Consider the following 27,067-nt stretch of genomic DNA (forward strand, 5'->3'; position numbering starts at 1 on the left):
GGCACAGAGGCCCTGCTATCAATGCAGTTTGGAGATCAGACAATGCAATTTGGGCACAGAGGCCCTGCTATCATTGCAGTTTAGAGATCAGACAATGCAACTTGGGCACAGAGGCCCTGCTAAGCTTGAGACACCTGCACAGTGGGAGAGAGGCCTATCAATGCAGTTTGGAGATCAGACAATACAATTTGGGCACAGAGGCCCTGCTAAGTTTGAGATACTTATATAGTGGGAGAGAGGCCTATCAATGCAGTTTGGAGATCACACAGTGCAATTTGGGCACAGAAGCCCTGCTATCAATGCAGCTTGGAGATCAGACAATGCAATTTGGGCACATAGGCCCTGCTATCAATGCAGTTTGGGGATCACACAATGCAATTTGGGCACAGAGGCCCTGCTAAGCTTGAGACACCTGTATAGTGGGAGAGAGGCCTATCAATGCAGTTTGGGGATCACACACTGCAATTTGGGCACAGAGGCCCTGCTGAGTTTGAGATACCTGTATAGTGAGAGAGAGGCCTATCAAAGCGGTTTGGCGATCAGACAATGCAATTTGGGCACAGAGGCCCTGCTAAGTTTGAGACACCTGTATAGTGGGAGAGAGGCCTATCAATGCAGTTTGGAGATCGGGCAATGCAATTTGGGCACAGAGGCCCTGCTAACGATGCAGTTTGGGGATCACACAATGCATTTTGGGCACAGAGACCCTGCTAAATTGAGACACCTGTATAGTGGGAGAGAGGCCTATCAATGCAGTTTGGAGATCAGACAATGCAATTTGGGCACAGAGGCCCTGCTATCAATGCAGTTTGGAGATCAGACAATGCAATTTGGGCACAGAGGCCCTGCCATCAACGCAGTTTGGAGATCAGACAATGAAAATTGGGCACAGAGGCCCTGCTATCAATGCAGTTTGGAGATCAGACAATGCAATTTGGGCACAGAGGCCCTGCTATCATTGCAGTTTAGAGATCAGACAATGCAACTTGGGCACAGAGGCCCTGCTAAGCTTGAGACACCTGCACAGTGGGAGAGAGGCCTATCAATGCAGTTTGGAGATCAGACAATACAATTTGGGCACAGAGGCCCTGCTATCAATGCATTTTGGAGATCAGACAATGCAGTTCGGGCACAGAGGCCCCGCTAAGTTTGAGACACCTGTACAGTGGGAGAGAGGCCTATCAATGCAATTTGGAGATCAGACAATACAATTTGGGTACAGAGGCCCTGCTATCAATGCAGTTTGGAGATCAGACAATGCAATTTGGGCACAGAGGCCCTGCTATCAAATGCAGTTTGGGGATCAGACAATGCACTTTGGGCACAGAGGCCCTGCTAAGTTTGAGACACCTGTTTAGTAGGAGAGAGGCTTATCAATGCAGTTTGGAGATCAGACAATACAATTTGGGCACAGAGGCCCTGCTATCAATGCAATTTGGAGATCAGGCAATGCAATTTGGGCACAGAGGCCCCGCTATCAATGCAGTTTGGGACAACGGGGGTGATCACATTGATAAACATTGGTTTTGCCTAGAGCTGTACCTCTCCCCAGCCCAAACCACCCTACCGTACTGGTCTTCGTAGTTGCTGGTTGATGGCTGGCCACCGGCTTCCCCTGTGTACACCTGCCGACACTTCCTGGGGGGCCTGACACTTCCTGGAGTCGCCTCCACTGGAGCTGCCCCCGGCCCGGGGAGGACCAGCGACGAAGGGCTCCAGGCCCAATCAGAGCGGGGATGGGCGGGTCGGGAGGCGGGAGGGCGCTCCGAGCAGGAAGAGGGTGCAGGGCTGGAAGGGGATGCGTGGGGGCCTGGGGTGGCGAGCTGGGGAGGGAAGCGGGCCTGGCCGCGGGTGTCTCTTTCCTCGTTGGATGCCTGGGGCCGGGGGGCTGTGGGGGCCTTACCTGTGCTTGCAGGCGAGGAGTGGGCCGAGTGGCTCACTTAGGTCTATGGACCTGGAGAGGCTCACGGAGCTAGGCTCTAATCAGGGCTCGGGGCGGGATGGGAGGCGGGAGGGCTGGGATGCCGGGAAGGGGAGCTCGGAGGGGGTGGTGAGCTGGGGAGGGCAGCGGGCCTGGCGGCGGGTGTCTCTTTCCTCGTTGGGTGCCTGGGGCCGGGGGGATGTGGGGGCCTTACCTGTGCTTGCAGGCGAGGAGTGGGACGAGTGGCTCACTTAGGTCTATGGACCTGGAGAGGCACACGGAGCTAGGCTCCAATCAGGCCTCGGGGGCGGGATGGGAGGCGGGAGGGCTGGGATGCAGGAAGGGGAGCTGGGAGGGGGTGGTGAGCTGGGGAGGGAAGCGGGCCTGGCCGCGGGTGTCTCTTTCCTCGTTGGGTGCCTGGGGCCGGGGGGCTGTGGGGGCCTTACCTGTTCTTGCAGGCAAGGAGTGGGCCGAGTGGCTCGCTTAGGTCTATGGACCTGGAGAGGCTCACGGAGCTAGGCTCCAATCAGGGCTCGGGGGCGGGATGGGAGACGGGAGGGCTGGGATGCAGGAAGGGGAGCTGGGAGTGGGGTGGCGAGCTGGGGAGGGCAGCGGGCCTGGCCGGTGTCTCTTTCCTCGTTGGGTGCCTGGGGCCGGGGGGCTGTGGGGGCCTTACCTGTTCTTGCAGGCGAGGAGTGGGCCGAGTGGCTCTCTTAGGTCTATGGACCTGGAGAGGCTCACGTAGCTAGGCTCCAATCAGGGCTCGGGGCGGGATGGGAGGCGGGAGGGCTGGGATGCAGGAAGGGGAGCTGGGAGGGGGGTGGCGAGCTGGGGAGGGCAGCGGGCCTGGCCACGGGTGTCTCTTTCCTCGTTGGGTGCCTGGGGCCGGGGGGCTGTGGGGGCTTTACCTGTGCTTGCAGGCGAGGAGTGGGCCGAGTGGCTCACTTAGGTCTATGGACCTGGAGAGGCTCACGGAGCTAGGCTCCAATCAGGGCTTGGGGGTGTGATGGGAGGCGGGAGGGCTGGGATGCAGGAAGGGGAGCTGGGAGGGGAGTGGCAAGCTGGGGAGGGCAGTGGGCCTGGCCGCGGGTGTCTCTTTCCTCGTTGGGTGCCTGGGGCCGGGGGGCTCTGGGGGCCTTACCTGTGCTTGCAGGCGAGGAGTGGGCCGAGTGGCTCTCTTAGGTCTATGGACCTGGAGAGACTCACGGAGCTAGGCTCCAATCAGGGCTTGGGGGTGTGATGGGAGGCGGGAGGGCTGGGATGCAGGAAGGGGAGCTGGGAGGGGAGTGGCAAGCTGGGGAGGGCAGTGGGCCTGGCCGCGGGTGTCTCTTTCCTTATTGGGTGCCTGGGGCCAGGGGGCTGTGGGGGCGTTACCTGTGCTTGCAGGCGAGGAGTGGGCCAAGTGGCAACCTTAGGGGATATGTCTTCAAGATGGCCAACTCTTTTCTCCACCTCATCCACTCTGTTGTTGATTCCCATCCACCTTTCATTGTTGATTCCCATCCACCTTTCATCTAATTGCTGTAGTTTAGTGTTTGTGGTTTCTATAAAGGGTTTAAGAGCCCTAATTTCCGCAAGAATGGCTTCAATAGCAGGATCTGAGATACCTAATGGAGGTGGTGAGTCACTTTTGGGTCTTTTAAGATTTTAAGAGGAGTAGGCATCTTTAGTAGAGGGAACATTTTTTTGGGTTAGCTTTGTTGGAAGCCATAGTTAAACAATTGTTGATTGATGTTTGTTGTTAAGGCGTTTAGCTCTTTGTAGATATTTTCTATAATGTTACATAGTATACAATTATTACATCCATATTATTCTTCCAGTTTTACTCTTAGATAAAGAGACCAAAATGGAAAAAACAGAGAAAAATAAGGCATATACTACAGAAGCTTAAAAGTATGAAGAGATCCGGTAGGAATCTGCACTATCCTCCAGTAATCCAAACACAGTTTTCCAGAGCAGACTATAATAATGAGAGGAGCACGCCTGAAGGGCTGAGGAGGCGTACAGGTTAGGTGTTAATAGTCCAATCTGTATATTCAGTACAACAAAAAAAAAATTCTGGCAACAAGACGTGGCAATTGTTATAATATTTAAAGGAGAGGAGTGATTACGCAAAAGGAATTCAAAATATAATGCAGAGTGCTTTAATTTCAGTTGTATGCCTGTATTATTTTTCCACTTTTTCCTTTCTCTTGTATTCCTATCTGCTCATGGTCTTGAAAGCTTATATCGCCTTTCCCTTTTTGCAGCCCCCTATCACTTTTCTCTCACCTTTACTACTTGTTAGAAATCTTCTAATAAGACCTAACGCATTATAAATATTATATGAGGCGGAGCTGCACCTCTAAGCGGCCATCTTTCCCCAGCGCTTAGCCACGCCCCCCATTGCCTTGGCTTTTAATTGCGACACTGACGCCCTGCTACGCCCCCATTTCACTTGAGATGTGGGGAGCATTACCATCTCACCTGGGGTGCAGGGTGATGATTCCTGCATCTCTAATGAAAGGGGTGTCTGGCAGATGGGGTCACAATGAAAAAGCAAGTCTTTTTTTTGTGTAAAGTCTGAAGCACAACCTTACTCACGAGAGGTTTAGGCTTCAGAAAAAAAGCCTTGGCATCTAACAGCCTGGTGGGTTGGGGTTAGCAGGGGACTTTAGGGAGCCCTGGCAGGGCCCCGTCTCAGACACTATTTTCAGATCCTGGCTGGTCTCAGCTCTGGCTAGCCATGGCCCACTTAAAACCCTGGTTTCTATCCTTTCTCACTAGGTTCCTGGTTGTGCCCCTGTACCCTCCATCTCTTCTTTTTTTATTTTATTTTATTTTATTTTATTAATATTGTGCTATAGTCAGTTATCTGCCTTTTCAAAAAACAAAGACAATGTAGCATATAAAAAAATTAAAAAGAAAAAAATAATTTCACCTTTCTCTTAAAGTTACAAGAATATTTCACAAACAGAGAAGGGTATTAGCAAAATTGTTCATTTTATTTTTGATTTAATGATACATTTGAGCAAATTAGGCTACTACATACCAAACATGTGGAGCAGGGGTTGCGGGGGTGTCCCCCGCCCCCCACGTTCAGCATGTACTTGCCTTGGGGGTTGCAGATTTGTCCCCCGCTTCCTCAATATTGGAGGCGGGGGACGGCAAAAAAAAAAAGAAGAAAAAGGGACCCTGTGGTGTAGGATCAGACACGCGTTAGAGGGACAGATCCAATGCTACAGGGCTGAAGTGGACCGGGCGACAGAATCAGGTAAGGGGGTAAGGGGATTGTGGGGTGGGGGGTTGGTGTGAGTGCGTTTCGTCCTCTGAGAACTGATCGCATGCAGACTGGTTTTTTTTAACAGTTTCCCGCAATCAGTTCTCAGACGATCAAACACACCCAAACCACAGAGAAGTAGTACATTATGCAATTCTTTCAAAGATCTTACACATTTTTCTAAATTTCCATTTTCAGCCCACCAATCCATATACCACCAATGGTATTTGTATAGTTTCAAGATTTTAAGTAATTTATAAAGTTCCAAGGATAGAAAGGTTTCATGCCCCGAGGATAGGCGATGCCAAAAGTCCCTGCATTAGTGCCAGCTCAATCGCTTCACAAATCTAGAGAATATTTGGGTTCTTTGAGCTCTAGTTCCAGCACACTCTATCAAGATGTGGTATTGAAGTTGGTTGACACAGAGATTGCACAGCTCACAAGCACTTCTGATTAGTCTAATCTGCTGTCTACTAGCCAAAATCTCACCAGAGGGCAACAAATTCAGCCGTAGTCTTAGTATTGCATCTCTAGAGCGGTTATCAGGAAATTGCACAAGATAGCGAGGGAGGATTCCCTGATTTTTATCTAGGATTCAAGGATTTCCGTTGAGTTTTAAGCTTCTCATTGCATTGATTGTACATATGTACGTATCCAATCCATTTCAAATAGGGCCGTTTTACAGGCCTTAGGATTTGTAGACAGATCGGTAATGCTTTTCTCTGATTGTACTAAGATGGTTTCAATCTTCAGTTTATGGATAAAGATGTTTGACTCCCTCTTTTCTTCGTGTGCTAAATCGATTCGATGTTCTCCAGAGGACATTTGATAAGTCTAAATAATTTCAGTAGTTTCCATGGTTGACATACTCTCAGGGATTTTAGGCCTAGCACATATCTCAATGAGCTCATTGGAGTAGACAGAGGAAGACCCAAGGCCTTTTTCCATACTTGCCCCTCCCAGTAGTCCCAATCTAGGTCCCAGACTTGCGATTCAATATCCAGGCCATACAAGGGAGGATAGCTCAGCAGCAAAGTGGTACCTCTTGGAGGGCAATCACCCAAAACATTTCCATTGCCAATTAATAGATCGCAATCCCTGTAGAAGCGTACCCACTTGGAGCCCCTATCATCTGAGAAATTGGGTCTCTATCTGGTATTCTGCTTCAAAAAACAATTGCATTCAAGTTACCTGCTACTAAGATATGAAGATTTCCTAATCTGCTAACACAACTAAGAATAATTTCAGCAATTAATTCCAGAACATTTTCAGCCGAAGTACAAGCAGGATTATAGGACAAATTCAGCACCAGACGGTACCTCATCCCATAATAGCGACCAGAAGTTAGTTACACAACTAGAATGCCATAAATACTGTCAGAAATGACTTTCACTTTGCAAATTTACAATTTCTCGAGGCTATTAACAAACCCCACGATGGCCGCCCCAAGCCCTTGGTGCTGGAAACTTGGCATACAGTACATAAACCATCCATAACTATTTCAGAGAGCAGCCAAATTACTTGCAATAGGATAAGGTTGTGGTCATTTAGCATTTTCCGGCATTCAGTGTCATTCATAAAACTTCCATGACCACGGGTGTTCCAACTAATTACACCTACAGTTTTTGTGTTATAGCGAAGACTCATTTGCAGTCCGTTTCTGAAAGACTTGTGTCAGGATGTCTGGTAATACTGCCCAGATTCTGCTATTGGCAATCGTATCTTTGTCATTTGCTGGTACTAAATTGTTGGTAGTGCTGGATGTAGGTACTATAGGCTCCCTTTGGACCACTTTGCTCCCCCTGGTGGCTACAGATCTTTCTATTGACCTAGAGGTGGAGATTTGAAAGTCTTTTCTCAGGAAGGAGTCCACCACTGGTATAAGGGCATTCACTCCAAGGCGGGACTGTAAGCCCAATTCTACCTCTGACTGCCAGGTGCCCTGATGGGTAGGTGTCACTAGGGATGAAGCAGGTTGGGCGCGGAGGTCACATGTGCCATTGTTTATATATAACTAATTCCCTCAAAGTCTTTTGCAGATGTCAAGTGATATGGCCGAGCGTCTGTTCCAGCGCCAACTCTTCTGTGCATTCAGTCTCAAGTTCTGAACTCCCATACTTCATCTCTTGCTACATGCTTTCATCTGTCACTTCCTCATTTCTATGTTTTCTGAAATGTGTTGCATTCCTCAGCAGGGTTTGATCTCTATCCTCTGGTAGCCTTTGATGCAGGTCACCACAGTGATGCAATGTCAAACGTGCTATCTCACATTTGGACCCTTCCTTTTCATACAATTACCCAATCTCTTGTTTTCACAGGTGATGACTTAGAAAGAGAATTGTTTCAGCATATTATTTCAGGCTCCATCCAGAGCCAGGATATCAGCATGATCAGGATGTTCTGTTACAGGTATTTTGGTAAAATTGTGTGTGAATTCTGGCCCAGGATGGTGGTGATATGGGGTGAGCTCCTGAAATCTCTAAACAATGAACAGATGATTGAAGGCGACCCTCTAGCTTTGCTATATTTTCCACAGATCTATTTAGTGTTCCAGTGAACCTTTCTCCCATTCCATTGGCTGAAAGCTGAACTGCATGTATTTTCCCATGGGTGACTCCCAAATGTTTCATGAGCCAGGTGAGTTAATGTCCATTCAAGAGAAGGACAATATAAGTATTTAACTCAGCTTGAAAGCTTCAGGATGAGAACATACAAAAAAGACAAAGTTATGGTTGCCCTACTCAAATGTTATTGTTCCACATCATTTTCATTTGTGTTTTTCTAAATATATCCATGAGCACTCCTTTGGCCATTTCAAATTAAAGTTAAACAAATCAAAAAATATTGTAAGTCATAAGTAACTCTCGTTGGGCAACTTATTGACATCTGATGAGCATGAACAAAATACAAATATGTAAACCAAATCTGTAGTTTGAAATCTCACCCACAAAGTAATATACAAGTAAATAAATCATAATAATCAAGTCAAATGGTACACACTACACGGACAACACAGATTAAACGTACACATGTCTCAAAGAATAGGAGCTACCAATAGATGTCTACAACAATGATAAGATATAGACATTCCTCCCACCATCTTCATCAGAGTTTGCTTTGTTTTAATGCACTTTTGATCATCATAATTAGATAATTAAATTTCAGTAATTGGTATTGAATCTCCTAAAATGATACAAGGCACAGAATAATAAATATTAGCTAATGTATAGAAATAAACTCCCCCCAAAAAAGAATTCAAAAACAGAATTGCTCTCTCTTGTGACATAATGCCATCTGGTGAGGGTGTGAAAGCCCTGGCTTTTTTAAATTTGCAGATGCAGGTAATTCTGTTTCTTTAAAAAAGCTAATCATACCACCTTTCATAAAAAGCTGGATGCCAAAAGCATAGTGCATTAATGTACACTTGCTGCCCCAGTCTTCTGACATCTGTAGCCCCTCTTCTGCTGAAGCACACAGTAGGTTCAAAGGTCACATGTGCATTCCTGTCAGTTGCTGGACCAGTAAGTCCCTGCAGACAGAGGTAGCACTTTAGCGTTTGCATTTTTTAACTACAAGAATGCGCCCACTCCAAATTTCTAATGTTATAATTGTTGCCTTTTCAGACTGGTGACAGGATAATCTTTAAGAATTTGAAATACCTGATTCTTGTAGAGTGACTGACAAATAGAAATAGAAATATTAAAGTTAACCCAATTCAATATAAAGTGAGTGTCAACCATGTGTGCCCTGCTCGTGACTTCAAGGTACATTCATGGCTAGTCTGACTTTCTCCACTGCTCGAAGTGAGACAATAGCCCAGACGCTGTCTTCTTTGATTCTTGAGGAAGAAGGGTAACACTTCCCCTCAGGGCACAGGAGCTCTCACCAGGAGATCTCCTGGGAACCCTGCTTTAAAGGGACACTCAAATAATATAGGTCAGCCTAACACATACCAAGGGGCTTTTGCTGTCTCAGGTTTGAGAAGGGGGAAGGGTTAGATTAGCTAGAGAGAGACAGTGGATCTGAGAAGGGGTTCCACCTTCTTGGTTTCCTGTTGAGACTCGTTGCCTTCATGTCCCGTCTATTTCATGCAGAACAAGACACTCTGGGTATGATGTGAGAAGGCAAGGCTCACTTGTTTCAGCAACAGGGATCGGACCCTTTACAACAGGATTGAGTGGAGCTAATCCCCTATGACAGTTTGCATTTATAAGGAAGGGGTCTCCCACCTCTTCCTTGATTCAACATTGGACATCAGAAGAAGATGGCACAGTTGGTCCTCTACTGGGAGTGCAGTCCATTCCAAAGTCCTCTGACATTGAGAGGAAGGCTGAAGGTATCCAACACTGAGGTAAGCATCGTCCTACAGCCATCCCCAATTAACCTTGGCAGTGATCTGCCGTTGACCATTGCTTGCAGCTCTGTTAGCTGCACTAAAACCAGGCTCCTTGCTGTAGGTGAAGGAACGCCTCTATGCACCAACCAAACTCCATGGACTTGGAATGGAGAGCAAACAGGACTCAACTTTCCGGAGCACCAGAATTAGGACTCACAACAACATGAAAAGTTAAAAGTATCCTGGAATCCAGTTTTTCTGCTGAAACAATCTTCAAACTGCTTCAACCATGCTTGACACCTTTGAGCCGTCCCTGGATCCCGGGTGCTTCTTTTTCCACTCATTTGCATCTTTGACCCACTGACTGCATCGTTCAACCAGTTCAATGCCGGGTCTCAACAGTAGTGCTCCTCTCTGCCTTGACTCGAATGCCGACTCATTGCAGTGGAGACACCTGACTCAATGCATTTTCAAGCACTGCTTCAAGCCAACAGGACCTTGTCTTGATTGAACTGAAACCAGTGGAAGCCATCATGTCACACACTGACTTTGCCCAACTGAACTACCATCTCAATTGACTGGACCACCGACTCTACCATGTTGGATTCATCAAACCGCATCTTCTCGATATCTGATTCAAACTGCACAAAATCCTGTCTCAACACTGGCTCAGTGCTGACTCGCTGCTGGATCAATGTGACTCACAACATCTCCAAACCGTTTCAACCACTAAAATGTGCCAAGACGCCTATGTCAATGCTGTCAAGCCTCCCAAGACAAGAAAAAGGTATGGTTAAGAAACCCTGTCCCCCTGGTCCACTTTCGGGGAGCTTAGTTGCTTGCAAGCTCCCTTTTTCAGCATATTCTTCAAGAACATATCATTTGAACAGTGACATTGCTGCAATGTGTTGCCTGAACAACTCTGCGCTTTCACCCAGAGTGCCATGCTAAACCAGTCTGCATTTTCTGTGTTCTCTTTACATTTATTTTATTGTAGTGTTTTTCATCCTTTTTTTTTACTTTATTGTTTAATTAAAGTGCATGCATTTTGTAGAACCTTGATTGGACATTATTTTATTTTGGAGTCTTGGTACTATTGCTGTTTGGGTTGCTAATGTTATCGTTCCGGAAGCAGCTCAAGACTTTCCTCTTTGCTTCAGCCTTCTCTCTTACTGATCTCCTGTCTGATACTGCACTGGTTTACATGGCTACCCTCTGAACCACAAGCCCAGGTTCCTGCCCTCCCAGTTGGACACCTGCACTGCCCCATGGCAGCCCTGCACTTGGGGCTGTACATGCCACCATACAACCGCACCTACTTGCACTTATCTATCACATGTTTTTCTGCACTTAACCCTGCACTGCAACCTCCTGGCCGCACTTCTTGGTTTTGATGTTTGTTCCTATGTCTTGCACTTGCTCCTTCTTCCCTTCCCCTGGCACTTCTCCCATTCCCTCTCCCCTGCACTTGCGCGATCTTAATTTCACTGGGCCTAGTAAGATTGTTATCTTGTTCCCCCTTGTTCCCCTCCTTTGCCTCGTTGCGCCTTGAAACACTTGTGTACAGGTGCGCCGTTAATAAAATATCATATTATATCACCCCACAACCCTGCTAAGGGTATAGCCTACCTACCTTACCATAAAAGGCAAAGAGGGTGTACCCTTCGGGTGTGCCTGTGTTACCTTTAAGACTGTCATTATTACTGGTTTCGTTTTAGTGTGGGGCTTTTTTTTAGGCAGTTTAGCCACTACTCATCCCTATACTCCTGCAAAGCAATAGTCATTATGGCACATTTCTCATGATTGAAACTCTTATGAGTAAATAATATATAGAATCATCAATATCAGCTAATGTGTATAGCTAACTATGCAATGCATGTGCAAGTGTATAGAGTTAGTTTGACATCTATGAGTACCATGCATACAATGTCCAAAGTAGTATTGTGTTATTCCACGGTATTCCCAAAAAACAATATTTTTTCCACTGTAATTGAAGCAATTTTGCACATAACTAATAATGTTTCTTATGCTTGTGTGTGTCTTACCGTATCTGACCCATTTTGACTAGCATTTCCTGGATGGAGTGGGGCACGAAGCACAGAATCCATGCTGTTCATCTCTACACTGTGCAGGGAATGCGGTTCTGTGTGAACAGGTTGACAGTAAAAGGGAAACTGGCGGTATTGTGAGAATTTTGTACTCCCATGCACTCCCATTGCCCCCCCTTACCATTATACTCACTGCTTGTGCAATGGGCAGGCAGAGTCCATAAGTCCACAAGTCCATGGTAATCGACGACCACCATGTTTTTATATGGCAGCCTCTATTACCAATCCCTAAGGGCAGCACTGAATGTCCCAACCAGAGACCGCATCACTAAATTCAGGAAAGAAACCCACTGGCTAAAAATAAAAGACAGAATTCTTCTCAAAACTATCTCCATAACATCCAAATGCCTAAACAACTTAGCTCCCTCATACCTAGCGGAAAGAATTCTAAGGAGAACTACAAGCTGACCTACCAGGTCCACCAATTCATTCATGCTTGAAACCCCACGATTTAAGCGGTCCATGGCTGGAAGAACTAGCTTCCCAGTCAAAGCTGCGCAATAATGGAATACACTCCCAATTCACCTTAGACGTCCACTACCTTCAACCAGATTTAGACACAATGCTATCAACTGGCTTCGCACCAACGACCTATAACCCCCTTGTCACCTTACCATCCCTACTTGACTCGCCTAGCCCGGTCTCTAACTTGCACCTTGATCAGCGAGATCCGGTATTTCACACTGTATTATATGTTTGCACTCACATGTATATATTGTATAAACGTATTGTAAATAAGCGGTCTTGAGCTGTACCTAATCAGCTACACCCTTTTGTAATATACACTGTACTTAACTGCATTTATTACTGTATTTTATTTACATGTATGTACTTGCCTAAAACTGGCATTGTAACCAAGCCTCGAGAATTCTTTTACTGCTGCGCCCGTCTACCTGAGGGTTTGGTGCGCATTATCAAATTAATAAACAAACTACCTTGCATGCATGCACATATATTAGTGATCCGGATGCATTCTCTGCATGGAGCAGATGATGGCATGGAACTCCAGAGACACAGATTTGCATGATATTATCTACTTCATGTGGAAAGTTTTCAAAACCCTGTGGCACAAACTCCAGCAGCAGATGTAGTCTGGGTCTGATCCTTCTTCACTGCTTCCCACTCAAATCAAAATAACAAGGTAAGTATTGGACTTGTTCTCCAGTGTGAGAAATTGCGATCTGGTAAGGATGTAAAAGCTGTCGCTTTTTTATGTTTATTAAATAATAAAATGATGTGGGTTATTGCATCTCAGAAAGGGTGGTCTGTTAACCAGACCCCCTTTCATTAAAGTCCATGACAAAAGCACAATGTACATCTGTGCCCTGATGCATCAGTCTCCCTAATCTGCAGCTCCTGTTCTCCAGTGGCACAAAACAGGTTCAGAAATCACAGGTGCTCTGATTTATTTATTTCTTTATTTATTTATTGGGTATTTATAAGACATTTATACAACAAGACAGTGGGCCTCATTATAACAGTGGCGGGCACGGTATGAACCTTGCTGGTACGGCACCGGCACCGTTCATATCGGACCACCACATAACAAGTTCTGCTTGCAGGGGCTGTGCGGCACCCGCAAGCAGAACTCGTGAATGCACCGGCACCATTATCAACGGTGCCGGTGCAACCATGCTCCCCACCCCCATTCTGCCCTATGGGGCAGGATGGGGATCGGGGGCCCGGCATTACCGCCTCCCGCAAATGGGAAATTACGAGCCCACTCATCTCGTAATGGGCCGGTTATTGCCCAATCACGGGAGGTGGTGCCGGTTGCGAGCATGGCAGTAGCTGTACCTGCCATACAAGCACGGCTACCACCATGCTCGTAATGAGGCCCAGTGTTTCAAAGCCCCACAAGGCACAATGGAAGGAAACAAGGGAGAAAATAAACGATGATGACAATGAATAAATAGAAAGGAACAGCAATTCTTCTAGGCCTTGTGACATTTGGAGCATGCAAGTGCAGTGAAAAGAAAGGAGGGGTGGCGGTAAGTGCAATTAGGGTCACCTTGGGGAGGAAGTGCCAGCGGTGCCCACTGGGGAGGCAACAGGTAAGCGTATGGGCAGAGACATCCCAGGCAATGTTACACAAAGTAACTGGAGACAGAGGTTGCGTTGCAATCTGCACCTCTGATCCAATACCAAGGGAAGGGAAAGAAAGAAAATTCCACTGTAAAACAAAATGGAGCAACCCTTAACCATGCATCCTTGTGCTCTCTGAGGGCCCTAAGTCTGACCCTCTCTCTGCCAGCAGCTTCTAGGCTCTCTAGTCTGCCACCCCCTTGTGTGAGGCAGGCACTTGATTTGGATTGGCCTATTTAAAGCCAAAATCTCAGGAGATCGCCTGGTGGGAGCTACCTGTTTTGGAAGGGAGGAGTTACCCATCCTATGAGAGAGTAAATCGAGGCATGCCTGGAATCCATGTAGCCTTTCCTAGCTAGTCTGAGCTCCCTGTGGTATGATTTCAATTTAATGGGGCTGTAATTATGTAAAATATCAGCCACCATACCTAGGATGACCCGATAAAAAAATGAAAAAAGGGACATGCCATAGACATAGAAGTAGGACTACAATAAACACAAACGGGACTGCTATAAAACTGTCGTCCCATTTCTATGTCACTGGCCTGTTGCGAGGGGTGTGTGTTCACAGGCACAATCTTCTCATTGGAGGAGAGAGGCCAGGTAGGGCAAGGTAGATGAAATGGGGGTGTGCAAAGCATTCAGAGAGGGTGTCCAGTCTGGAGTGGGATGCCTGGGGGTGTCCAGTCTGGATGGGGTGTTAAGTCTGGAGTAGGATGCCTGAAGGGGTGTCCATTCTGGCGGGGGTGTCCAGTCAGGAGTGGGATGCCTGGGGGGTGTCCAGTCTGGAGGGTGTGTCCAGTCTAGAGTGGGATGTCTGTGGGGTGTCAGTCTGAAGGGTGCTGCCTGGGGGGTGTCCACTCTGAAGGGGGTGTTCAGTGTTCAATGGGATGCCTCGAGCGGTGTCCAGTCTGAAGTGGGATGCCTGAGGGGAGGGTGTCCAGTCTGGAAGGGGTGCCCAGTCTGGAGTGGGATGCCTATGGGGGATGTCCGGTCTGGATTGGGATGCCTGGGGGGTGTCCAGCCTGCAGGGGGTGTCCAGTCTGGAGGGGGATACCTGGGGGGTGTCATGTGTGGAGGGGGCTGTCTGGCCTTGCGAAGGAGGGCTCACATTTTTGCTGGAGTGCAGCCTTGGTTTGCGAGGTGATGCTCGCGATTTCACTGGGGTGCAGCTCGGCCTTGCGATGGAGGGCACATGTTTTATCTGGGGTGCAGCCTTTGCTTGCGAGGGAGGGCACTCATTTTCTCTGGGGTGTGGCCTGGGCTTGCGAGTTGAGAGCTGCGATTTCACTGGGGTGCAGCCTGGCATTGCGAGGGAGGGAATTCGTTTTCTCTGGGGTGCGGCTTGGGATTGAGAAGTGAGGTGCGCAATTTCGCTGGGTAGAGCCTGGGCTTACCAGGTGAGGTGCACGATTTTGTTGGGCTGCAGCCTGGGCTTGTGAGGTGCACCTTCTCACAGGGGTACTGGACGGTGGGCCAGGGGTGGCGCGGAGGCTTGCGCCGTGTTAGTCCTTTTGCTTGCTTTTTGCTGTGTTTGGGGGCATGTTGTGGGTGTTCCTCAACTAAAACAAGAGGGTCCGTACTGCTGTGGGTTTAATTAATAATTAGTTCGAGTAACAAGTTATCTGTCAGGGTGTACCACAAGGGTATCACTCAAATTTTTAGGCTGTAGCAGACTCTGAAAGCAAACAGGGTAGTCTGATGATTGAAAAAACGTAAAAAATATGTATTTAACAAAGAAATAGTTGTGTAAATAATACATAGCAAACATATAAAAGCATTTGTCCGATGGTTGGAAGGTTAATAGTCAAGAGACACCAAACACAAAACCCTAAAAATAGGTTTTTCTTCAAACTTTTGAACAAAGTAGACAAAAGAGAATTCTAAAAAAACTGGACAACAAACTGCCAACTGTATGGTGGCCTAGATCCCAACCAATATTCTTATTTATGGCTTCTATTGGGCCACTGCACAAGTTGATCTCCAAAGAGTTGGCAGGAGTAAAATTGTTCTATGTCCTATGATTTGTTGACAGGTCTGGGTGTTCCTCATGCAGCTTGTTATTATATTTTTTTCTGCACGCAGGGTCAATCTCGGCGCATGGACCTTGTGCAATTTCTGCACCCCATTCCATTAATCAGGCCCATCATTTTTTAATGACTCATCGTATTTCATGAAATACAATGTCACACTCAGGTTGTTACAAGTGGCAGCTGTGTGTGAAATGCATTATTAATACAAATGAAATACATTGGGCCTCATTACAGGTCGGGCTGTAACTGTGCCGGTAAAATTCCGACCCAGGCCCCCGGGAAGTCAGGCTCCAGTGATTTTGCAAGTCCCCATTCCCATAGAATGGGAATGGGGACCACAATGGGGACCACAATGGTGCCTGTGCTTCCGTGAAACTCTGCGGGCGGGTGTTGTTCTGCCTGCCAGGTCTGTCCCTGGCGGGAGGGACGGCAGCCATCCGCAGAGTCGTACTGTACCGATCCGGAAACACTGGTGCCAGTAGGCTTACCGGCACCGGTGTTTACGGACCGACAAAGTCATAATGAGGCCCATTGTCTTGAATGTTAAAAAGCAGGCATGGAAATTAAACTTTACATATCAGTGCAGAATTAACAATGATTCATTATTTTGAAAACAATACATATATAAAGACAGAGAGAGTTTTGTCCACAGAGCGGCAGAGAAATGTGAAACATTGCTCAGAGGTACAGGCCATGGCATAATGTCTTCATGAAATATGACCACTGCTTTCAAAGTATAAAGCAGACCCATAAGCGTGTATTCTGTGCACTGCAAACATAGTGTGTGTCAAAACCAATAGATATGAAATGAGGCTCCAGGCATGTAGCTTGACTTGGGTTGTAAGCTAGTCAATCTCTGGTATATTTATGTGATATGTGATCGAACATATTCAAGCAGAATACAGTCCATTAGAAGGCATTATTGATTGCTGGAAGTATATGGATAACATCAAAAGATGATCATTTGAAAATCCACACTCACACGGCATATTCAATCATAAAAATATTAATTGCCAAGTGGTGCATGTTTTCAATTTAAACAAATTAAAGTTGGCACAAAGAGAGGTTACATTTGTATGATTCCTATTGTCAGATGAGGGGAGAATCGCACCTCACAGTTTCTAAAACACTGTGCACATTTGCTGAATCCTCTCACACTCAGACAGCTTCCGGAATATATTATTTGTTAATCTGTGGTCATACATATGAAGAAAACTATGCAGCATTGATGAGACTAATTTATGCATTAGTAAAATTAAATTTCCATCGATCAGAGTGGAAAGCTAACAAATTCAGCAAAACATTACAATCAAATTAATCAAAGCACTCCTCTTCAAGATATTGATCACTGACAAGGATGTGCAAGTAACATTGGTTCCTGGTCAGAGTACATTTGCATGCATAGTTTGTAATTATGTTGAGACCAACTCAATAGCATATTGTTCACAGGGCTCCACAAAACCAGGACTGATGTTCACTCCCCAACAAAGGGTCTTAACAGCAGGGCAGGTTGTTGGACAGAAAAAAGGGAGGGTTCTTGTGGACAGCACTATACACCTGAATACTCTACTAGTTCACCGGGAAGCGGCAACACCCTCAAGCAGCTTGAGCGTTAAAGCACTTCACACTAGATGGATTAATGTGCTTCTGCTCAGGAACATCTGGTGTGCAGCAGCATTGCAAATCAGAGTTAAATTAGATGTATGCTCCTGAATGGACGTTACAATCAGATGCACAAGAAGTGGTCCTAAAACATCCCGCTGTGAGGGTTTGCAGAGGTATATTACAGTGGTGGGACAGCAATTCTAGGCATTGGGACAAACTCGACATATTCAGTTACATGTGCTTCTGTAATCTGCAAATGCAACCATAATAATACCTTTGAAAGTCAGCACCCAAAAAGAAAAGCACTTGCAACACACATAAGTGCAAACAACAGCGTTAGATTGACTTCTCCTAGTTCTCCAAAAAGTTGTTCTGCACAAGCCCACACTTATTGTCTCTGATTAGTTATACATTGTCAATTGATAAATGTCAGACATGCAATGGTAGGTAGAAAGTAACTTAAAAGATTCCAGAGAGAAATCTATAGTAGCTGAACAGTTCTAGCAGAAGGTTTATAACATCAAAGAGATGAATCCAGCCTGTATGCGTTACGTACACAAACACACACAGAACAGATTCTGTGCACAGGTCTGGCAATGCAATGGGCAGACTTGTCAGCTAGAATTCAGAATGCAAGATCTGCGGTGGCAGCAGTGACATGTTCTTCTGCATATACAGATAAAGATATGCAAGCCTAGAAGCAAGCTGTCCTAGGCCTTACTTAAGGTTTGCCCAACACATATACGCATAGTATAAAAGGCACTACAGTAATATTTACAATTCCCAACCGCGGCTGTCACACTTCAGGTCATTTAAAAGTGCATCCCATTTTTTAATTCTGGTTGCACTTCTAAATGCCCTGAAATGCCCCCCTTATTTGCGCAAATGCACAAAAGGGGAGCACATTCAGATACCTTTTGTGAATTGGGTTGCTTATATTTTTTGCTCAGGTGAGGAGATGCGCCACTTGCATAAAAAACAGGGTTGAGAATTAAGCCCTCTGTTAGTACACTTCAAGTTAAATGGCAAGACATCACAAAAATACAGACCGGTCAACTGATGTCCGATTCTACCGTCGGCACCATGAGTGCTACATGGGTTCTAACTATTCTGAGCAGATCATACGTGTTACCCAATGGATCCTACATTGCTCAGGTTAACAAAATGTGCTGTTTTGTGCCAGTGAGAATGTTCTGCCTGGTCACTGTCACCAATGTATTCACTTGCTGTGGAATCATTCACCAACCACCCAGTACATGCTGAACCAATGCAACTGCAATAGCCCGAAGTCATGTCACATATCTCCAGTTCCTGCTACTGTCACTGATGTTGGCACAATGAAGAACCTAGCCATTGCCAGAACAACCGAGACATTCCAAGAATCAGATGATAAGGCAAGGTGTCTGACCATATTCCTGTGGAAAGCAGCTAAATCTGCTCAGATGGCATGAGTACAATCTTCAAAAGGTCTACCTTTTCAGGAAAAATCGAATTTCTGGAAACAGAACATCCACAGATTGTCATCATGACAGATACAGGAATTCTGGGCACTGGCATTCCAGATTTGTTTTGTATCATTGCAGTTGGAGTAATCCTGTTTCTCCTCATTGTTTTCTTCATACCCTGAAAGCAACCAAAAGCATGACTGTTGTAATCATATTTGGTGAACAAACAGACTTGAAAGTAAACAGATGGATGAGGACAGATGCAGGAATTCTGCGCACTGGCATTCCAGATTTCTTTTGTATCATTGCAGTTGGAGTAATTCTGTTTCTCCTCATTGTTTTCTTCATGCCCTGAAAGCAACCAAAAGCACGACTGTTGTAATCATATTTGGTGAACAAACAGACTTGAGAGTAAACAGGTGGACTACGTCTGCTAACAATTGGACTGCATCTGCAGTAACTTTGGCATATCACTTCCTGTTGCACTTATCAAAGCAATCTAAGGTGAGAACAGAATGGACATTCTTACACTCAACTCAGGTTGGCAGGAAGGTGCAACTGGTTATCCTAAATAGTACAGCGATTCCAGTAGCACCAGTGCTACTTATCCTATTCTTGTACAACAGTTCCCCAGTACCTACTGTATGCCTCCTGCAAAGCACCGCAGCAGGGGTGCCTGTTGCTGATCTCTAACCATGAGAGTGAAGTGCTGCAATGAATAACAATCAAGTTGGTGCACAAGAAGAAGACAGAGTTATCGACTTGGACAGCAAACAGTCCTTCATTATGCTCACATGAGGTAATATTGAGTGATGAACCATTCCACCCAGTCTCAACAGTTGGTTCCTACTAAATAGGATTCTACTTATACCTTTCAACAGAGCAGAATTGGCATGGAATTGTACCTGGCATTTTACCAGGAACAGCTCCACCATTAAGAGCAAGCTTTCTCTGCAATTGTGAGTGTCCTAGAAGCTGGCAATTGGATAATATTCTTGATCAGAGACGAATGCATTGACCCCAATGTGAGCTGTACTCATCATCAACTTGAAACCATTTAATCTGTTAATCTTTCTGTGTACTTACTGTGACAAGTCTTCGGATGTTGTCCTTTCTCCCCTAGGCCCCCTAGGGCGAGTCCCTCTTCATGAGGTCAGGGAGGTGAGGCCGCTAGTCCCCTTGGGGGGTGGTACTCAGCGGGAGGATCTCATGGGGAGGGATCCCCCCTATGGGACCATGGACGACTATCCGGGGAGAATGCAGTATTTTCACCAATCCCATGACCACAGACATTCTACCTACAGTTACCCCACTTCTCCTTCACCTCAGTCCTCTTCACTCCTATCCTTATACCATATGTACTTTTCTAAAGCAGTCCATAAAGAGAGTACTGAGACAAGAAAGAATCCTAGTGAGTTACCATACCAGCACACACTTAGTATTGAGATGTGGAAGATTACTAGTGTGTTATCACACAATACTTACTTAGTACTTGGATGAGGAGGAGGTACCGAGTAATGCTGAATAACCATTGGAACCCCTTTGGTTCACAGCCATTGATTGGAAGAAGCAAGATAAATCCAAAGAAGGACTTGGCAGATTGTCAAGCCCTCCCTGGAGGAATCGTGAGAGCCATGAGGAACCGGGCGTACATACGGGTGCTGGCCAGGATGGCAAGAGGAAGAATAGAGAGTCCGGGGACAGTCCAGGACATGAGGACTGCACGGCCTGAAGCAAGACCACGGAGATGCTGCAAAGCAATGAAAGCTGCAGTATGGTACCGGAGCCCTGCAAATGAACCCAGCTACCTCAATGGAGGCGTAAACCACACAGACCACACTCGAAAGTATGCAGGTAGTCAGAAAGGAGGTGAAGGCTCAAGGAGGTTGTGGCACACATGGGAAATCGGGAAAGGAGGGTTTGGGACCCTTATGCAGTCAGAGAAAAGCCAGAGAAGTGCACAGAGTTGAACTAGGTCTTCGCAGGAGAGTTAACCAGGCCCAGAAAAGGGAAAATTGAGCTTTGAATTGCGAGTCTTGGACTCACACCCAGATGAAGAGGACTGGAACTTGATTGACAGTTCATATAAGTGCTTGGCTGGTTAGTGAATTAAGCGTGTGTCACAGTCCCCCTTCAGCTTGGAAAGTCTGTCCATGCAATTCTTCTTTGTCGCAGCACCTGGTGAAAGGGAACCAGATCTGCACACCATGGTCAAGCTCTGTACCCGTATTAAGACCCAGATAAGGGGACCTATCTTTAATTATAAATGGTGATACCTCTATCATTCACCTTTCCTCATATAAAGCCCTGTATGCCACCTGACATACACATGAGGGTCATCCACTGGCAGCTCCATAGATGGCAACAGCACGTAACATTATGGCATTAATATATACTTTATGCATAACTATGTCAATACCACAAACGGGGTCATTGTCCACATACTCGGATTGGTCAGGTCACTTCACCTATGTACCATAGGAGATTGAGAGTCCCTATTACCTGTAATATGGTAATATTATCAAACAAGAAAAAAACTTTCCAAAGTTAAGTAAGTGAGATCATAAAAACAACCTGCCTTTGCGCCTGATACATCGATTTAATTAATCGATCTATAGACGTTTGCAATATAACACAGGTACGTGATGACACACTGTCAGATGAGCACGTAACATTAAGCATCAATTTTCCTTTAAAAAAGCCATGTAAAGAAAATGGGCAGACAAGAACACCAATATTCTGTCAAACACATTTAGAAAGTTACTTGAAAAAAGTTACGTCCTGTTAAATGTTCGTACAACAAAAATTGTCACGTGACAACATGACGCGAGTCACGTGATTGGTAATAAGGAAGACTTTTACAGCCGTTTCGGATCAGAATTCATTCCTACTACTAGCTGCAGCAAGGTAAGTCGAACGGGCTTAGTAAATTCCTCTTGCTTTTTTAAGGCATCTTTGCCTAGAGTAGAACACGGCAGACGCAACCCTCTGCCATGTGATCTCATCACCATGCTTTACAAAATATTACGGACCCATTAAGTTTACAAAGAAATACAGAGGCACATTTATAAATCCTTGATATGCCCTTTACAGTAGTACAGCTAACAGCACGATTAATAATATATATGAAATAGTTTACACTCGCGAAGTGCACCACGAGAGGCTAAAAATACTCCTCCCTTTTATTGACAGATATCGCTGTCAAAGTTTAAACTATAGACACATCCATGATACAAATAAAGGGTGCAACGTCCACAATTCTATGTCTTTTCATCATTCACAGATAGCACAACAGAAGGATTCCTGAAGTGCCGCTCCAAATCGCCAGACTGCCATTGCCTGGCCCTAGCCAGATTAAGCAACTAAAATTGGATTACGGCTACATTAGAGATTTACTGTAAGTTCCAGTTTGAATATAGATAAATCCGATAGTAGAAATAACGGAATACTCACTAGTTCCATCTTCTTTATGTTTTCTGAACTTTTTGTATACTGGATAAATAATTCCAAGTAGACATACTCAGAAGTCCTAAAATCACACTATATGGACAACAGGTGGGTGAAATGGGTGATTCTTCAGATATGCTATATGAATCATCACCTTTAAACCAGCTGGGTAGTAGGAGCTTTGTTTTTAATGGCACTTTTTGTTTAATATATTTTTGTAGATCGTCAAATCTACCATTCGGGAACGAAACTGACACTAGTTTTTTCAGTTGAGGCAGGGAATCTCTTCTTAGAGTTAGGGTGAGATAGAGCTTTTCCTTTACTTTTTATCCTTGAATAAAGGTTTATTGCAAATACTATGACCCCTCTGTGCCAGAGTCTTACTTCTGCACCCTTAGAGTATGGATATCAAACTAGAGAGACTCTTGCATGGATTCTGAACTGGAGATACTGCAGCATGTTTTATGGTGAAAATGGTGGAAGATCGCCATGCTACAATTACTCCATGGCAGTTGTTATCTTTTTGTCTCTTTCCTCTTCCGACTCTCAATTTGACAGACTGAATCAAAGCATAATTTTCCTTAAGAGGTTTCACTGCTCATGGAGGGCTGGTCATATTTGTATAGGTAGGGTCTCAATATCTCACAAGCTAAAGAAATCTATTTGACTTCACTTATGTAAACTACTTACTATTGGTTTGAACATGTTTCCGCCTACATAAATATGTATCACTGGGTAGAGGTTGGGGGATGGGGTGTTTGTTTTTTTGGTTTCTGGGGTAGGCAATTAAAGGAGAGTGGGGATAAGGGGGGGGGGGGTAAATATGGGTGGTCATTATTCTCTTTGGGGGGGTTTGAGGGATTGGATAACTTTTACCTATTTATTACAGATAATTCATATTTTCTTGTATGACCAAGTTTATCGGCTGCCTTTAATGTTGACTATAATAAACTTGAGTTATTAAAATATATATGTATATATTGTGTATGTATGTCTCCTTTGAAAATCTCTATTTAGTTCAAAATGTATTTTTTGGCAAAGGCCTGGGCCTGCAAAATGGCACAGCTCTGGGGTATTTTTAAACAAAGCACCCAAAGAGTTTTTATCTGTGTTTACCACTGTAAAAATGAAATGTTCCTCGAATCAAAATGTAATGACGGAAGGCGGCTAACATGCAGGCTTGTTTCCCATGTTCAAAACATTAACAGGGTAATTCATAGAATTTCGCAGAAAAGTGTCGCAAGCGGCTGGCGCAGAGTGTCCGCGTGCGATTGACTGCGCCAGGCACGTGCGCTAAAACCGATTTCCGCGCACAGCGTATTCATGGATTTCATGCTCCCAAACCAGCCGTGGCGCAGAGTATCGCAGCGACCCTGCAGCAGCGCCAGTAACGCCCCCAAGAACGCCCTCGCGCAAGGAAAAGCCAGCAAAATCGCTAAATCATCGCAAAGGGCTGCGCTAACCCTGGACCAGTTTACAGGGCAGCCAAACAAGGAACGCAAAGCGGGTAACGTGCATATCAGGGGTACACGTGAAGTCATACACGCGATTAGCCAGGGTAAGTGTATTACAGGGGTACACGTGAAGTCATACACGCGATTAGCCAGGGTACGTGTATTACAGGGGTACGCGGGAAGTTTAACACGCGATTGGCCAGGGTACGTGTATTACAGGGGTACGCGGGAAGTTTAACACGCGATTGGCCAGGGTACGTGTATTACAGGGGTACGCGGGAAGTTTAACACGCGATTAGCCAGGGTAAGTGTATTACAGGGTACACGTGAAGTAATACACGCGATTAGCCAGGGTACGTGTATTACAGGGGTACGCGGGAAGTTTAACACGCGATTGGCCAGGGTACGTGTATTACAGGGGTACGCGGGAAGTTTAACACGCGATTGGCCAGGGTACGTGTATCAAAGGGGTACGCGGGAAGTTTAACACGCGATTAGCCAGTGTAAGTGTATTACAGGGGTACACGTGAAGTCATACACGCGATTAGCCAGGGTACGTGTATTACAGGGGTACGCGGGAAGTTTAACACGCGATTGGCCAGGGTACGTGTATTACAGGGGTACGCGGGAAGTTTAACACGCGATTAGCCAGGGTAAGTGTATTACAGGGGTACGCGGGAAGTTTAACACGCGATTAGCCAGGGTAAGTGTATTACAGGGGTACGCGGGAAGTTTAACACGCGATTAGCCAGGGTACGTGTATTACAGGGGTACGCGGGAAGTTTAACACGCGATTGGCCAGGGTACGTGTATTACAGGGGTACGCGGGAAGTTGAACACGCGATTGGCCAGGGTACGTGTATTACAGGGGTACGCGTGAAGTTATACACGCGATTAGCCAGGGTACGTATATTACAGGGGTACGCGGGAAGTTTAACACGCGATTGGCCAGGGTACGTGTATTACAGGGGTACGCGGGAAGTTCAACACGCGATTGGCCAGGGTACGTGTATTACAGGGGTATGCGGGAAGTTTCACATGCGATTTGGCCAGGTACGTGTATTACAGGGGTGCGTGGGAATTATCACACGCGATTTGGCTTGGTACGTGTATTACAGGGGTGTGCGGGAATTATCACACGCAATTAGGCTGGGTGGGTCCTCACAGGTGTTCCCTGTACACCCTCCACAGCCCCTGCAGGCAGCCCACAAAACAGGGGACTACCCTGCACACCTGCTCATGTCCCCCTGCACCCCCACCCCCCAGCAGTGCAGGGGCACCCTCCACCAGGCCCCCACTCATGTCTCCCACCACCCCCACCCCCCAGCCACCAGGGGCACCCTCCACCAGGCCCCCACTCATGTCCCCTATCACCCCCACCCCCCCGCCACCAGGGGCACCCTCCACCAGGCCCCCACATATGTCTCCCACCACCCACACCCCCCAGCAGTGCAGGGGCACCCTCCACCAGGCCCCCACTCATGTCTCCCACCACCCCCACCCCCCAGCCACCAGGGGCACCCTCCACCAGGCCCCCACTCATGTCTCCCACCACCCCCACCCCCCAGCCACCAGGGGCACCCTCCACCAGGCCCCCACTCATGTCTCCCACCACCCCCACCCCCCAGCAGTGCTGGGGCACCCTCCACCAGGCCCCCACTCATGTCTCCCACCACCCCCACCCCCCAGCCACCAGGGGCACCCTCCACCAGGCCCCCACTCATGTCTCCCACCACCCCCACCCCCCAGCAGTGCAGGGGCACCCTCCACCAGGCCCCCACTCATGTCTCCCACCACCCCCACCCCCCAGCAGTGCAGGGGCACCCTCCACCAGGCCCCCACTCATGTCTCCCACCACCCCCACCCCCCAGCAGTGCAGGGGCACCCTCCACCAGGCCCCCACTCATGTCTCCCACCACCCCCACCCCCCAGCCACCAGGGGCACCCTCCACCAGGCCCCCACTCATGTCTCCCACCACCCCCACCACCCAGCAGTGCAGGGGCAGCCTCCACCAGGCCCCCACTCATGTCCCCTATCACCCCCACCCCCCCGCCACCAGGGGCACCCTCCACCAGGCCCCCACATATGTCTCCCACCACCCACACCCCCCAGCAGTGCAGGGGCACCCTCCACCAGGCCCCCACTCATGTCTCCCACCACCCCCACCCCCCAGCCACCAGGGGCACCCTCCACCAGGCCCCCACTCATCTCTCCCACCACCCCCACCCCCCAGCAGTGCAGGGTCACCCTCCACCAGGGCCCCACTCATGTCTCCCACCACCCCCACCCCCCAGCACTGTGGGGCACCTGCCAGCAGGCCCCCACCCATGTCCAACTCATGTCTCCCACCACCCCCACACCCCAGCACTGTGGGGCACCTGCCAGTAGGCCCCCACCCATGTCCAACTCATGTCTCCCACCACCCCCACCCCCCAGCCACCAGGGTCACCCTCCACCAGGCCCCCACTCATGTCTCCCACCACCCCCACCCCCCAGCAGTGCAGGGGCACCCTCCACCAGGCCCCCACTCATGTCTCCCACCACCCCCACCCCCCAGCAGTGCAGGGTCACCCTCCACCAGGCCCCCACTCATGTCTCCCACCACCCCCACCCCCCAGCAGTGCAGGGTCACCCTCCACCAGGGCCCCACTCATGTCTCCCACCACCCCCACCCCCCAGCACTGTGGGGCACCTGCCAGCAGGCCCCCACCCATGTCCAACTCATGTCTCCCACCACCCCCACACCCCAGCACTGTGGGGCACCTGCCAGCAGGCCCCCACCCATGTCCAACTCATGTCTCCCACCACCCCCACCCCCCAGCCACCAGGGTCACCCTCCACCAGGCCCCCACTCATGTCTCCCACCACCCCCACCCCCCAGCAGTGCAGGGGCACCCTCCACCAGGCCCCCACTCATGTCTCCCACCACCCCCACCCCCCTGCCACCATGTGCAGCCCCCACCAGGTCCTCACAATGTGCGTATTGGTCAGCCTCCACAGCCAAAAAGCCCTACCAAGTAACCCATTCACCCACATGGAAATGGAAATCACATGTTACACCCCCAATGTTCATGAAGCAAATGAACCCATGTCCGTCACACACATATTTTCCAATTGAATGGGAAAACACACAACATGACATGCATGAAACCAATGAGATGAAACCACACAGTGAACAATGTAAAAAAAAATGTATTAGAAAAAAATACAAATGCTAAAGAAAGAAAACTAACTACAATGTAAATGTGAAAAAAGAAGCTGCATGTCCGCATAAAAACACAAAACTAGAAAATCTAATCCAAAAAATGTTGTCCAAAGTGAAATGTCAAAACTCTCCGTGCAACAAAGAACTATGTACAAAAATAACAAGTGTC

The 27,067-nt window shown here is 47.4% G+C and overlaps 1 long non-coding RNA gene across 3 annotated transcripts in view; it reads left to right on the forward strand.

Annotated features, from left to right (window-relative positions):
• The first annotated feature begins 21,625 nt into the window (after nt 1-21,625).
• The window catches only part of LOC138580626 (uncharacterized), a 52,600-nt gene continuing 47,158 nt past the window's right edge, over nt 21,626-27,067 (forward strand). For all 3 annotated transcript variants that reach the window (XR_011304306.1, XR_011304304.1, XR_011304305.1), the window contains exons 1-2: nt 21,626-21,698; nt 22,075-22,188. This is a non-coding gene — a long non-coding RNA (uncharacterized lncRNA). The remainder of the gene's footprint in view (nt 21,699-22,074; nt 22,189-27,067) is intronic.

Source organism: Ambystoma mexicanum, chromosome 3p (genome assembly GCF_040938575.1).
Source record: "Ambystoma mexicanum isolate Mex_15411 chromosome 3p, UKY_AmexF1_1, whole genome shotgun sequence".
NCBI classification, from domain to species: Eukaryota; Metazoa; Chordata; class Amphibia; order Caudata; family Ambystomatidae; genus Ambystoma; species Ambystoma mexicanum.